General features: G+C 41.4%; 1 pseudogene; it reads right to left on the reverse strand.

The window, feature by feature from the left end:
• The window catches only part of LOC111970499 (glutaminase liver isoform, mitochondrial-like), a 48,090-nt pseudogene continuing 33,850 nt past the window's right edge, over positions 1 to 14,240 (reverse strand).

Genomic DNA, 14,240 nt, shown 5'->3' on the forward strand with positions numbered 1-14,240 from the left:
AAAGATCTGTGAATTTTTTTAATTTACATTTTGTAACAGTTATTGGTGACATATTCTATACCATACCTTTCAAATCTCTTATTCCCCAACATGGGGACAATTGGGGGGACCCCCAACCCCAGAATTTGTTTTGGTAAATTTCAACATTTTTGGGGTCTGCTGCATCTCGGGCTCTGTAGTAGTCACATTGTTTCTGACTCCTTTCTTAACTTTCTCAACTTATAGTTTTGAAAGCTAAATTTACTTTATGAGGGTGGTATACAATATTATGCATTGTTTAGAAAATGCCACCAGAGGGGGTCAGAGTTTTAATAGATCATCTCTTTCATAATTCAGACATATAAAATAATCATGACATAAAAATCGCACCAGTGAATTGAAGTGATGAAGAACAAGTTAAAACATACCACAGTGTTGCTAGAGAATATCTTCAACGAAAGAATCAGGCATTAGGAAATACACTTATTTACATGTAAGCAATAGAGTATTTACACARAGTCCAATTCAATGTTTGCACATGTTCTCGATTTCACATCAGAGGAATGCTGTACGTCACAGTTTCCCCTCATATCTCAACGTTCCACATTGGTTAACTACATTTATTGGTACGTGTTACATCCATGGACGTAGATCTCCAATAATGTACATAAAGGATAAAGTTATATAAAGTAAGGCACAGACTTGTAGACATGTTCTCTTTAGAAATATGTAACTAAATATGAACAAACTCCAGCGACGTCYCAATGTCCATTCTAGCACACTGTAAATGAATCCCTAAAAACGAGTGCCAGATCAATGTCTGCTCAATATTTGGACTCTTGTTTAAAAAAAAAAAAAAAAAAAAGATCTTTCAAACCTCACTGTATATTTAACAGTTTAGTGTGACTTATTTTGACAGCAGATTTGTTTTTGCCTTCTCTGATATAAGTTCAAAGGGTATATGGGAAACGGGCACGGGAGAAAAAGGAAAATAACTTTTTGTGAAGGAGGTTGTTCCAAGTATTCAAGAAAACAACGTCAAACTTAGCACCTAACTGGAAAGAGAGCAAGGTATTTACTGTTTTTCAATATTGGTCTTATTTCAAATCTTTCTAATTATTTTTGAACGTATACTGAACGGATATTTGTGTTGTAACTGATGTTCTAAAGTCTGCTAGCAATATGACGTTATTAGCTGTAGCCTAGCTCCACTGTTTGTGCTGGCTAATATAGTAGTTCATCTCGTGCCACATTAGCAAGCAATTAGCACGTAATCAACTATTTGGGGTAGACATKCTCATGCATATTGATGCATTTGATGTATGAAGCACGCTAATGTAAAGTTGTGTAAAAGTGTATTGTTTGTGGACTGTATTGTAAGAGCATTTTTGGTTTGTTTCTCCATCAGCTCTTATGGTGTGTTTATGGAAATGCATTAAACTTTCATCAACCATCAGTTTGGGAGTTGACCATTCTTTCTGCTGACACACACACACACACACACACACACACACACACACACACACACACACACACACAACTGAGAATGCATGCCCAATACATTGCTTCACTCCGAGTGATGGATATTGCAACAGAGCCCCAGGTACTAAAATGAGGCCAAACACATGACTGAAACAACAGTCACCATGACATCTGAACTCATTCATCCTTACTGGATCTTAGAAGTATCCGTCTGTTGTGCTCTTGTAGCACAACCTCAGCTAATGTATCAACAACGTGCTAATGTTCACCAATACATAGCAAAGCCAAAGATACTGGCAAGCTGTTTTAGGGCATTTCATGATGCCCTTAAAAAAGGTATAGTATAGGTCAGTTGTGTGTTGTGAAAGTSACGTATATGAATTGGCAAAAGGTCCCAGAACTGTCTGTGCTATCGTGTGAACTCCCGGTTATACCAAACKTGTTATTCCTTGATGCCACAAACAGACTGGTACCCAGCAGTATTAATTTTGTCATCTATTTTAGAATTTGTTTGTCTTTTGACTAAAATGGCTTTTCATCTTAAGTCACATTTTAGTCATTTTATCCTTCTTAGTTTAAGATTATCAGTCTAAACTCTGGACAATTTATGTCGGGTTTTAGTCACCGTCATTTTCCATTAAATAATTCATATTTAGGCTACCCCTAACTTCCACCATGTGCATATTCTGTGAATCAATTGAAAAAGGGGAGAATCTGAGCTTTCCAACAATGCCAGAATTATTGCTGTACTCCTGATATTCAGTAAATAGCAGTAGTATTTCCAATCGGGTAAAAATTAACTGCAACTCGCATTTGCGGAACGCGAGAGTAGCAACACAGATGAATATCAGCGCAAATGGCAAAATATTGCTTTGGAAGTGATCAAAGCAAAAATGGCCAGTTTGAACATGGGTTCTTAACAGAATAGAGGTTAGCTACAATTTAGAAGTTYCCTGCCTGCGCATCAGTTCAAAAGAGAGACGATTGAAGTGACCGCCGGGAGCTGTGTATGTTGGAAAGGCGGGCAGGGCTATAATAAGCTCAAGTAGACTGCGCACATGAAAGAACGTTCATTCTGTCAGAGAGACGATTGCATTAAAAGGCATGCATGCTTCTGATTGGACAAAACAGATCAGAAGGAGCGTCATGTCAAATCGAATGACCATTCGTCTCAGGTGAACTTCTCATCTTGTTACATTTAGCGTCAACTAAAATGAAAAACTATTTGTACGTTTTTTTTCTTCTCCTGGGCGTCATGGTTTTAGTCAGGAAAAATAAGTTGTTGCCGAAATGTTTTCGTTATTGTTGACAAAATGACCTCTGCTAAGTTCATAATAGTTAGAATCAGTATATGTATCAGAATGCAGCCCAACAATTGTTGTTACAAGTCTTATCTCTGACTGAATGAGAGGAGTAAATACTGCATACAAGATAGGGGACTCTGCCCCAATTATCTCCTTCCTCTCAAAGTGTGCACTTGTTAACTTCCCTTCACCAATATTAAAGGTAATGACTGGTATAAGAAACTAGCCCGTGCCTTCATTAATTCAACTATTTTAGATTTGTGGGAAGTAGTGAACRCTTCAGGAGAAAGGAGACATTATTGGGATGTACCCAGAGAAAGTACTGATGGGAGGAATAACACTATGGGAGCATCCCAAATAGCACCCTATTCCCTGCACACACACTACTAACCAAAAGTAGTGCACTAAAGGTTGATAGGAAATAGAATGCCACTTGGGACACACACTTATTTGCAAATGAAATTAAAATGAATGTTTTTGTTTTTATTGGACAACTTGCGGAAGTCTCTCCATGTTTCAATCTGTTTTCTTCTGTTTGGKGCCTAATTAATAATTAATAAWTGGTCCTGGACCCATTTATCAAGGTGGGGTGTTGATCTACAATCACTGTTCTCCCCGTCTATAATAATCTGTTTCATTACGCAAAAATTGATCTCAGATCAGCACTCCTAATGGGAGACGCTTGACACATACGGCCCATGATCACACCATGCCTTCTACAGTCTCTAGTTTGGGGGCTATGGGTATGGTATCAGCCACTGGTAGTCTCTCCTGTTCCTGGCAGGCCACCTGGTAATCCTGTAGGACCTTCACCACGGCACTGTGGCCAAACTGCATGGCATCATCGAGGGGAATGTTGCCCCACCTGGAGGGAGGTGGTAGAGATGAGACAGAACATAGATGAAGCATGTCAGAAGTTATTCAAAAATAACTACCTCTCAATAAAGACAATGGCCACAGAGGACCGAATGAGATGGAGAAATAAGACATGAGAGGATGGGAAAATAGTAGCTACGGGATGTTGTTAGGTTGGAGGAAACGTCAATAGAGATTGCTATAGATGGATGGAGGGGTGGATGAATGAATGAATACTACCGTACCGGTCTTTCACAAAGGGGTTCACTTTGCAGGCGTCTGTTAGGAACCGTACCACATCCACATGGCCTGAGGACAAAGCACAAAAGAGGTATCTTAGCCCGGTAACACTTGCTAAGAGGCACACATACATAATTCCTTATGATACAGTTCTACTGCATTATAACACTTGCTAGAAGCTGTAATAACAACTCATAAGTATCTATAACATCACTATGCAGCATTATAAGACATTTTATTTTATTTAACCTTTATTTTATCAGGGAATCATACAGATGAGCCCTGAATTACATAAATGACAGAAAACATAAACATCAATATAAATACAAAATGCAAACAGGAAGAAAAACACGGTCATAAAAAACAAACACATTCATCAGTAATACGGTCCTCAATCAGCTGTCTGAATTACCCAAGAGGCACCAGAGACATCACATTAATCAGTAATAAGGTTCAATCAGCTGTCTGAATTACCCAAGAGGCACAGAAGATCACATTAACAGTAATAAGGTCCTCAATCAGCTGTCTGAATTACCCAGAGGCACCAGAACATCACATTCATCAGTAATAAGGTCCTCAATCAGCTGTCTGAATTACCCAAGAGGCACCAGAAATCACATTGAAGAACATTTTGAAGAGCCAATGCCACCAGTGGAGAGAAACTCACCCTCACCAGCAGCCACGTGTAGCGCGGTCCTAGAGTCATAGTCTTTCAGCTCCATGTCCATCAATGACAGAGCAAACCTCAGAGGATAGGAGACAAGCTATATTCTACATAGTATTCCTCATTTCAAAGAGTTACTGTGAAGGATTAGTAGCTAGGAGAGAGTGTGACATCCAGAGTTACTGTGAAGGATTAGTAGCTAGGAGAGAGTGTGACATCAATAGTTACTGTGAAGGATTAGTAGAGGGAGAAAGTGACATCAAGAGTTACTGTGAAGGATTAGTAGGTAGGAGAGAGTGACATCCAGAGTTACTATGAAGGATTAGTAGCTAGGAGAGAGTGTGACATCCAGAGTTACTGTGAAGGATTAGTAGCTAGGAGAGAGTGACATCCAGAGTTACTGTGAAGGATTAGTAGCTAGGAGAGAGTTGACATCCAGAGTACTGTGAGATTATAGCTAGGAGAGAGTGACATCCAGAGTTACTGTGAAGGATTAGTGCTAGGAGAGAGTGTGACATCCAGAGTTACTGTGAAGGATTAGTAGTAGGAGAGAGTGTGACATCCAGAGTTACTGTGAAGGATTAGTAGCTAGGAGAGAGTGACATCCAGAGTTACTGTGAAGGATTAGTAGCTAGGAGAGAGTGTGACATCAATAGTTACTGTGAAGGATTAGTAGAGAGGAGAGAGTGACAACAAGAGTTACAGTGAAGGATTAGTAGTTAGAGAGAGAGTGACATCCAGAGTTACTGTGAAGAATTAGTAGCTAGGAGAGAGTGTGACATCAATAAGTTACTGTGAAGGATTAGTAGCTAGGAGAGAGTGTGACATCAATAGTTACTGTGAAGGATTAGTAGTTAGGAAGAGAGTGACATCCAGAGTTACTGTGAAAGATTAGTAGAGAGGAGAGAGAGTGACATCCAGAGAGTTACTGTGAAGGATTAGTAGAGGAGAGAGTGTGACATCAATAGTTACTGTGAAGGATTAGTAGAGAGGAGAGAGTGTGACATCCAGAGTTACTGTGAAGGATTAGTAGCGAGGAGAGAGTGACATCCAGAGTTACTGTGAAGGATTAGTAGAGAGGAGAGAGTGTGACATCAAGAGTTACTGGGAGAGTGACATCAATAGTTACTGTGAAGGATTAGTAGAGAGGAGAAAGTGACATCAAGAGTTACTGTAAAGGATTAGTAGTGAGGAGAGAGAGTGACATCAAGAGTTACTGTGAAGGATTAGTAGAGTGGAGAGAGAGTGACATCAAGAGTTATTGTGAATGATTAGTAGTTAGGAGAGAGAGTGACATCTACAGCATGTGACTTCGTGGTGAAACTAAGTAAAACATAAACCCTCCTTCTGTCGACTCCTTTATTTGGTATTTTACCTTCTGAGGGCTGACACATCTCCACTGTAGGCTGCAAACATCAGGCTCACCACAGACTTGTTCTACAGATATAGCAGAGATAAATACACCTTAGACTGGGCGGGACACCGGGAGACAACACCGCCCCCATGTCAGTCATAGTGCTCATCATAACAAGAGCAAACTTCAACCTCAATTCATGTTCTAGCAAATATGTTCAATTGTTGGTATGTTTACAACTACCTAATACACACAAATCCAAAAGGGATGGAATAAGAGTATATATATTTATATGTATATATTCTATTTCTATTCCTTTACTTAGATCTGTGTGTATTAGGTAGTTGTTGTGGAATTGTTAGATTACTTGTTAGATATTACTTGTTAGATATTACTGCACTGTCGGAACTAGAAGCACAAGCATTTCGCTACACTCGCAATAACATCTGCTAACCATGTGTCGTGACCAATAACATCTGCTAACCATGTGTATGTGACCAATAACATCTACTAACCATGTGTATGTGACCAATAACATCTGCTAACCATGTGTATGTGACCAATAACATCTGCTAACCATGTGTATGTGACCAATAACATCTGCTGACCGTGTGTATGTGACCAATAACATCTGCTGACCATGTGTATGTGACCAATAACATTTGATTAGATTTTCATAAAAAGCGCTCATAACTCTCAAAATCCCTTACCCTATCATCCCCGTCCTGCCTTCGAGGGTCCTGCTTCTTCACCAAGTGTCTCAGGTTGTCATAGTTGTGGAAGTTAAACGAAGACACCAGCTCCTGCAAGACCAAGACAGAAAAAGCAGATAGTTATGGGGAAGCGAAAACTTGATGCATGTGGTTAACGCTATTTAAAGAGTACCTATAYGAGGACTTCGTAACACATTCAAAACCTCGGCAAAACACATTCATATGGAGTACACAAGCATTTCTCACTCTGTACATGCAAGTGCTCACTCTGTACAAGTAATTYAGTCATTGTGTCATACATCATGTGTAAAATGGGCTACCTGGCAGAAGTGTATTCCCCGGACACTGTTTCCAACCCTGTCTAACGGAGGAGACCAACACATCACTCCCATGACGTTAGGAACCACCAACAGAACTGCTCCTGACACCCCAGACTTAGCAGGCAAGCCCACCTGGGAGAGAAGCATACAGGGGCCATACAGGTTATGATCAAAGTGTCCGTTAAATCATCCAACTAAAGAAAAAGGTGACCTACATTTGGCAAATAGATGTTTAAAAAGGTTTACTCGACTATTAATACATGGTATTTAAAACCGTTTACTAAATGACTAATACAGATACAGTGTATTCAGGAAGTATTCAGATCCCTTCACTTTTCCCACATTTTGTTACGTTACAGCCTTATTCTAAAATGTCCTCAATTTACACTCAATACCCCATAATGACAATGCAAAATAAGGTTTTTAGACATTTTTGCAAATGTATTAAAAATTAAAAACAGATACCTTATTTACAATTAGGTATTTAGAACGTTTGCTATGAGACTAGAATTTGAGATCAGGTGCATCCTGTTTCCATTGATCATCCTTGAGATGTTTCTACAACTTAATTGGAGCCCAACTGTGGTAAATTCAATTGATTGGACATTATTTGGAAAGGTACACACCTGTCTATATAAGGTCCCACAGTTGACAGTGCATATCAGAGCAAAAACCAAGCCATGAGGTCGAAGGAATTGTCCGTAGAGCTCTGAGTCAGGATTGTGTCGAGGCACAGATCAGGAGAATGGTACCAAAAAATGTCTGCAGTATTGAAGGTCCCCAAGAACACAGTGGCCTCCATCATTCTTAAATGGAAGAAGTTTGGAACCACCAAGACTCTTTCTAGAGAGTTGGCCACCTGGTCAAACTGAGCAAGAAAGTGACCAAGAACCCAATGGTCACTCTGACAGAACTCCAGAGTTCCTCTGCGGAGATGGGAGAACCTTCCAGAAGGACAACCATCTCTGCAGCACTGAAAATTAGCCCGGCTGGCTAAAACCGGCACTTTTACTGAAACGTTGATTAATGTGCACTGCTGTCCCTGTAAAAATCAAAGAAACTCAACTCAACCAATCAGGCCTTTATGTTAGTGGCCAGACAAATGCTTGTAGCGTCATACCAAAGAAAACTCAGGGCTGTAATCGCTGCCAAAGATGCTTCAACAAAGTACTGAGTAAAGGTGTCTGAATACTATGGTTGCAAAGGCTCGGAAAACTTTCCGGTAAATTCCCCAAATTTATTTTGGAAATTTTCCATGGGAAGTTAAGCCCTGGAATTTGGGGAATTTTGCTTAAATTCATTAAAAAAGTTAGTTTATAACAGTGAACCTTTTTGTGGGATACACAAGGCAATTCTAAGTCTTGTGGCATATTTTGGTTAAACTAATCCCCAATTCAATGGAATTGCAACCCTCTGCATGCACAGTTCACTCTTCCATCACATGTACAGCTGATTTTCAAGATCTTGCACACTAATGAGATGCTATTGAGTCCACACTACTACACTGTCTGAGCCAGGGACTACATGCTTTCTGGTAAGTTTTGATTACAATACTGAATGGGGTGAATATATTTTAAATGACACACATATATTTTTTTTACTAGTAAATAGTAGCCTACAGCAAAGTGTGTTTAAATCATTTCTAACTTGTTAACAATTTCTGCTAGTTAGTTGTAGCTTGCTTGAGCCTGCTAACTGAGGAGTGTTAATTCACCTGTTTCCATACATGTTTCATTTTTAAAACATTTATCTTACAAAGGAGTTGTCTAATCTAACTGCTTAACTATTTATCTGTACATGGAATTGTATATACACTGCTCAAAAAAATAAAGGGAACACTTAAACAACACAATGTAACTCCAAGTCAATCACACTTCTGTGAAATCAAACTGTCCACTTAGGAAGCAACACTGATTAGACAATACATTTCACATGCTGTGTGTGCAAATGGAATAAGACAAAAGGTGGAAATATTCTAAAAGTTAGCAAGACCACCCAATAAAGGACTGGTTCGTGCAGGTGGTGACCACAGACCACTTCTCAAGTTCCTAGTCTTCCTTGGTATGTTTTGGTCACTTTTGAATGCTGGCGGTTGCTTTCACTCTAGTGGTAGTGAGAAGGCGTCTACAACCACACAAGTGGCCTCAGGTAGTGCAGCCCATCCAGGATGGGCACATCAATGCGAGCTGTGGCAAGAAGGTTTGCTGTTGTTTGCAGCGTAGTGTCCAGAGCATGGAGGCGCTACCAGAGGACAGGCCAGTACATCAGGAGACGTGGAGGAGCCGTAGCGAGGGCAACAACCCAGCAGCAGGACCGCTACCTCCGCCTTGTGCAAGGAGGGGCACTGCCAGAAGCCCTGCAAAATGACCTCCAGCAGGCCACAAATGTGCATGTGTCAGCATATGGTCTCACACGGGTCTGGGAATCTCATCTTCGGTACCTAATGGCAGTCAGGGCTACCTCTGGCGAGGCACGTGGAGGGCTGTGCCCCCACAAAAGAATGCACCACCACACCATGACTGACACCCACCGCAACCGGTGCACGCTGGAGAGATGTTGCAGGCAGCAGAACGTTCTCCTTATCGGCCGTCTACAGATCTGCTCACATGTGCTCATGTGCTCAGTGTGAAACTGCTTCATCTGTGAAGAGCACAGCGGCGCAGGGATTGCCAGTCTTGGCGTTCTCCTGGCCAATGCCAACAAGTCCTCGCACGGTGTGGTGTAAGGCACAACCCACCTGTGGACGTCCGGCCTCATCACCCCTCGATGGATTGCTTTCTGACCGTTTTGAGCAGACACATCGCACATTTGTGCCTGGAGGTCATTATTGCAGGGCTTCTGGCAAGTGCCCCTCCCTTGCACAAAGGCGGAGTGTAGCGGTCCTGCTGCTGGGTTGTTGCCTCCTACGGCCTCCTCCACGTCTCTGATGTACTGGCCTGTCTCCTGGTAGCGCCTCCATGCTCTGGACACTACGCTGACAGACACAGCAAACCTTCTTGCCACAGTCGCATTGATGTCCATCTGTGGGCTGCACTACCTAGCCAGCACTTGTTGGGTTGTAGCACCGTCTCATGCTACCACTAGAGTGAAAGCACCGCCAGCATTCAAAAGTGACCGAAAACATCAGCCAGGAAGCATAGAGAACTGAGAAGAATGGTCTGTGGTCACCCACCATGCGAGAACCAGTCCTTTATTGGGGGGTCTCTGCTAATTGCCTATAATTTCCACCTTTTGTCTAACCCATTGCATAAACAAAGCATGTGAAATTTATTGTCAATCAGTTTGCTTCTAAAGTGGACAGGTTGATTTCACAGAAGTGTGATTGACACTGGCGTTACATTGTGTGTTTAAGTGTCTCCTCTTATCATTTTGAGCAGATGTATATAATATTTTTTTACTAATCTTCAACAGGCACAATGTCCCAGGCCACTATAAAGATGATGATTGGAGACATTTCACTCGACAGCTAACCAGTAGCAAACGGAAAACCGATGTACATTTGCATCAATTACTGTGCCAACCTCAATATTGGAACGAATATAAACAAAAAAGTGGCAGAATCATCTGGTCAAAAGTGCATAAAGTTCCCCTCAGCGACTCCATAAACAAGCAACCCTCGACAAAAAGTCCCATCTACTTCTATCGAGATGAGAAAATGTTATGACACAGACCCTATGATCGAATAAGCACACAGTGCATGGTCCTACCTGATCAGTAAGTTTTTTGACCTCGATGCAGGAGAACGTATCAGAGATATTGACTATGAATGCTCAGTGCCGACTGTGTATATCTGGTTCACCTTCTGCATGCTCTCAACAGGCAATTCGTGTTGGAAGAAATTCTAGACCTGTGCTTCGCCCAGCATGCACCCCTTCCAACCAAGACATGCTTTATCTACTATTTTGCTCCGATGCAGAGTTCAACAGAGTTTAAGCTGAAGAGTCTAGCGAAAACCTCCATAGAGACAAGACACTGTATTGCAATCATCTCCTGATGGAGTAACCGAATGTTCACGTGGGCAAGACAATATTAACTAGCATATCCACCACCTCAACCATTGATTATCTACAAAGAGCACAGACCACAAGGACACACAGAACATCCCGGTCTCACATCCGCAATGGGCTGAAAGGCGGTCATCAATATGACCTTGGACCACAGAATGGTATTTGCACTGGTGCAACACCAATGCTGCAAACATGAAAGGCTGCATGGTCTAAGCTGGAGAGTCCTACCTCACATCACAGCCCATTGGCTTGCCTGCTCATGCATTGAAGCTTGCTTCCCAGGGACTCATGGCACTGAAAACAATGGATACACTCTACAAGAGAGCCAAGGAAATGGTTAGGTATGTGAAGGGTCATCGAGTTAAAGCAACAATCTACCTCACCAAGCAAAATGAGAAGAATAAGAGCACCACATTGAAGCTGCCCAGCAACACCCATTGGGGTGGTGTTGTCATCATGTTTGACAGTCTACTGGAGGGGAAGGAGTCTCTCCAAGAAATGGCCATATCAGTCTGCCGATATGGACTGCCCAATCAAGATGATCCTCCTGGATTATGTATTTTGAGAGTGGTAAGCAGCCTGAAACTGCCGTAGCCATTGCACGGATTGAGGGAGACAATGCCATCCTGTCTGATGTTCAGACTCTGCTTGCAGATGTAAGAGAAGAAATCCGTACTGCCCTACACACTTCACTGTTGCTCCAAGCAGAGGAAACTGCAGTTCTGAAATACATCAAGAAGCCTGAAGCCCATACACGCCGCAGCATTCATGTTAGACCCCAAGTATGCTGGCAAGAGCATCCTGTCTGGTGCAGAGATCAACAAGGCCTATGGTGTCATCACTACCGTGTCTCACCACCTTGGCCTGGATGAGGGCAAGGTTCTTGGCAGTCTGGCGAAGTACACTTCCAAGCAAGGGCCTTGGGTTGGAGATGCAATATGGCAGTCGTGCAAACATATCTCATCAGCCACCTGGTGGAAGGGACTTTGTGGATCTGAGGCTCTTTCCCCTGTTGCCTCCATCCTCCAAATCCCACCAACATCAACTGCCTCAGAGCGCAACTGGTCCTTATTTGGGATGTGGCGGATGAATCAGAATTAGTTGGGTGACATATATAAATAAGATGTTTTATTTATATAATATGCTTATGTGAGATACTTGTCATTAGAAGGTATCCTTTTGGACTATAGTGTTGACAGTTGCACTTTTCCCTCAGCTAGGGCTCAGTCACTTGGGGCCCAGGCTACTTTGACTATATTCATGACTACTGTATAACTACTATATAACTACTTTACGACTACTTTATAACTACTATATAACTACTTCATGACTACTGTATAACTACTGTATAACTACTTCATGACTACTATATAACTATTTTAAAACTACTTTGACTACTATATGACTACTTTATAACTACTATATGACTACTTCATAGCTACTATATAACTACTATATAACTACTTCATGACTACTATATAACTACTTCATGACTACTGTATAACTACTATATACCTTCTTCATAACTACTTCATGACTACTATATTAAGTACTAATTTCATGAACTACTATAATAACTACTTCATGACTCTGTATAACTACTATATACTTCTTCCAATAACTAAACTTCATGACTACTATATAACTACTATATAACTACTTCATAACTACTATATAACTATTTTAAAACTACTTGACTACTATAATGACTACTTTATAACTACATAATGACTACAGTATGACTACAGTATGACTTACATGGAAGGCCATCTGTCCAGAGAAGTCGTACATGCCGCAAGAGTGCATGAGACTCAGGGTGTTCCTTACAGCCTCGGCACTCAGGACGCGCTCGCCGGTGATTGGGCAGATCCCCCCGTGGGCCAGCGTGGCSGCCATGACACTYCCAGACTCACARGTCACYTCTATGGAACACAGCTGAAAGGAAATMATTTMTTTACTCAAACAATGATATAGAGAGAAACATGTAGGCTCCGTTTCCCAGACACATATTAAGCCTAGTACTGAACTAAGAAGTCTATGGAGAATCTCCATTGAWATAACTTTTTTTAGTCAAGGACTAAGCCTAATTTATGTCTGGGAAACCGCTCCAGTGTCTGTGACTCATATGCACTGCAAGTAAATAGGGTAATTCTTTATGATAACTCCAGTCACAAATCAGCATAATGACGCATTACCAGAAATAGCAAAACCACATACACTATCACAGTGTGATAAAGTTTATCCGAGGAAGTGTAGTTTACCTGGAAATAGAAGTCCAGCGCGTCAATCATTTCTGCCCCAGTGGGAAAACACTGCAGATGGAAATCAGTTCCTATGATCAATATTTCATACAGGTACAGAATATCTCAAACATTAATATCACATAACCATCACACAGTGAGGGATAAAAATCTTTCTGGTGCACAAAACTCCTGACCTGAGTAGTAGCTAGAAAGTTATCAGGAGGTGTGTCCCAGAACTACTGTAATTAAAATGTTCCCATCGCCACTGTCCCTCACTGACCTTCTTCTCTTTGAGGTAGTATCCAATTGCAAAATTTCTGTCGCCTGTTTCTTTTTCAGACTGGAACCTGAGACACAGAGAGTCAACAACAACATCAATAATATAACAAACAGAGAGAATAACTCTGCTTTCGAAAACGAAGACATSAACTAAAACTCACGTGGCATTGCTGAACCCCACGTACTCTCGACCGGCCATCTTCTTGATAAACTCCATCATCTGAGGAGAGGATGAGAGATATCGTATAGTAATGTATTGTAATGTAACGTATCATGTTGCATTGTATAGGACTACGTTWGAATGATACTGAATGATGACACACATTAAGTCTATCTACTTACATAGTCAAACTTCTCTGCCTTATTTGAACCGGGCTGGTGACACACAGAAAGACAGACAGAACAGCCGTGTAAACGATAAGTCACCACATCAAAACCTTTTCAGTAGTCAGCCACCGGGTGGCGATGTTCTACAGGGCTTCGGGACTCAGTAGGCTCAACACACTTTAACAGTATGAATGATCACACATCTTGAAGTCCTAATGTCTACTCCTGTACAAGGTGACAAAAACAAGCAGTTATCACAGTAGACGGTGTCCGAATAAAGACACTGGTTATATGAAGTCTCAGGATATTACAGGAACTCTCTGTAGTACAGCTGCAATAATTCACCTGTTCCAAAGCAACAGGACCTGGTCTGAAACAGGTGTATCACTGACCCAGCATTGAGAGGTTAAAGGTGGATTTGGTTCGGAATACATTTTTTAAGGGGGCTACTTTATATAAATTATAGAGCATAG

The sequence above is a fragment of the Salvelinus sp. IW2-2015 genome, linkage group LG11 (genome assembly GCF_002910315.2).
Source record: "Salvelinus sp. IW2-2015 linkage group LG11, ASM291031v2, whole genome shotgun sequence".
NCBI lineage: Eukaryota > Metazoa > Chordata > Actinopteri > Salmoniformes > Salmonidae > Salvelinus > Salvelinus sp. IW2-2015.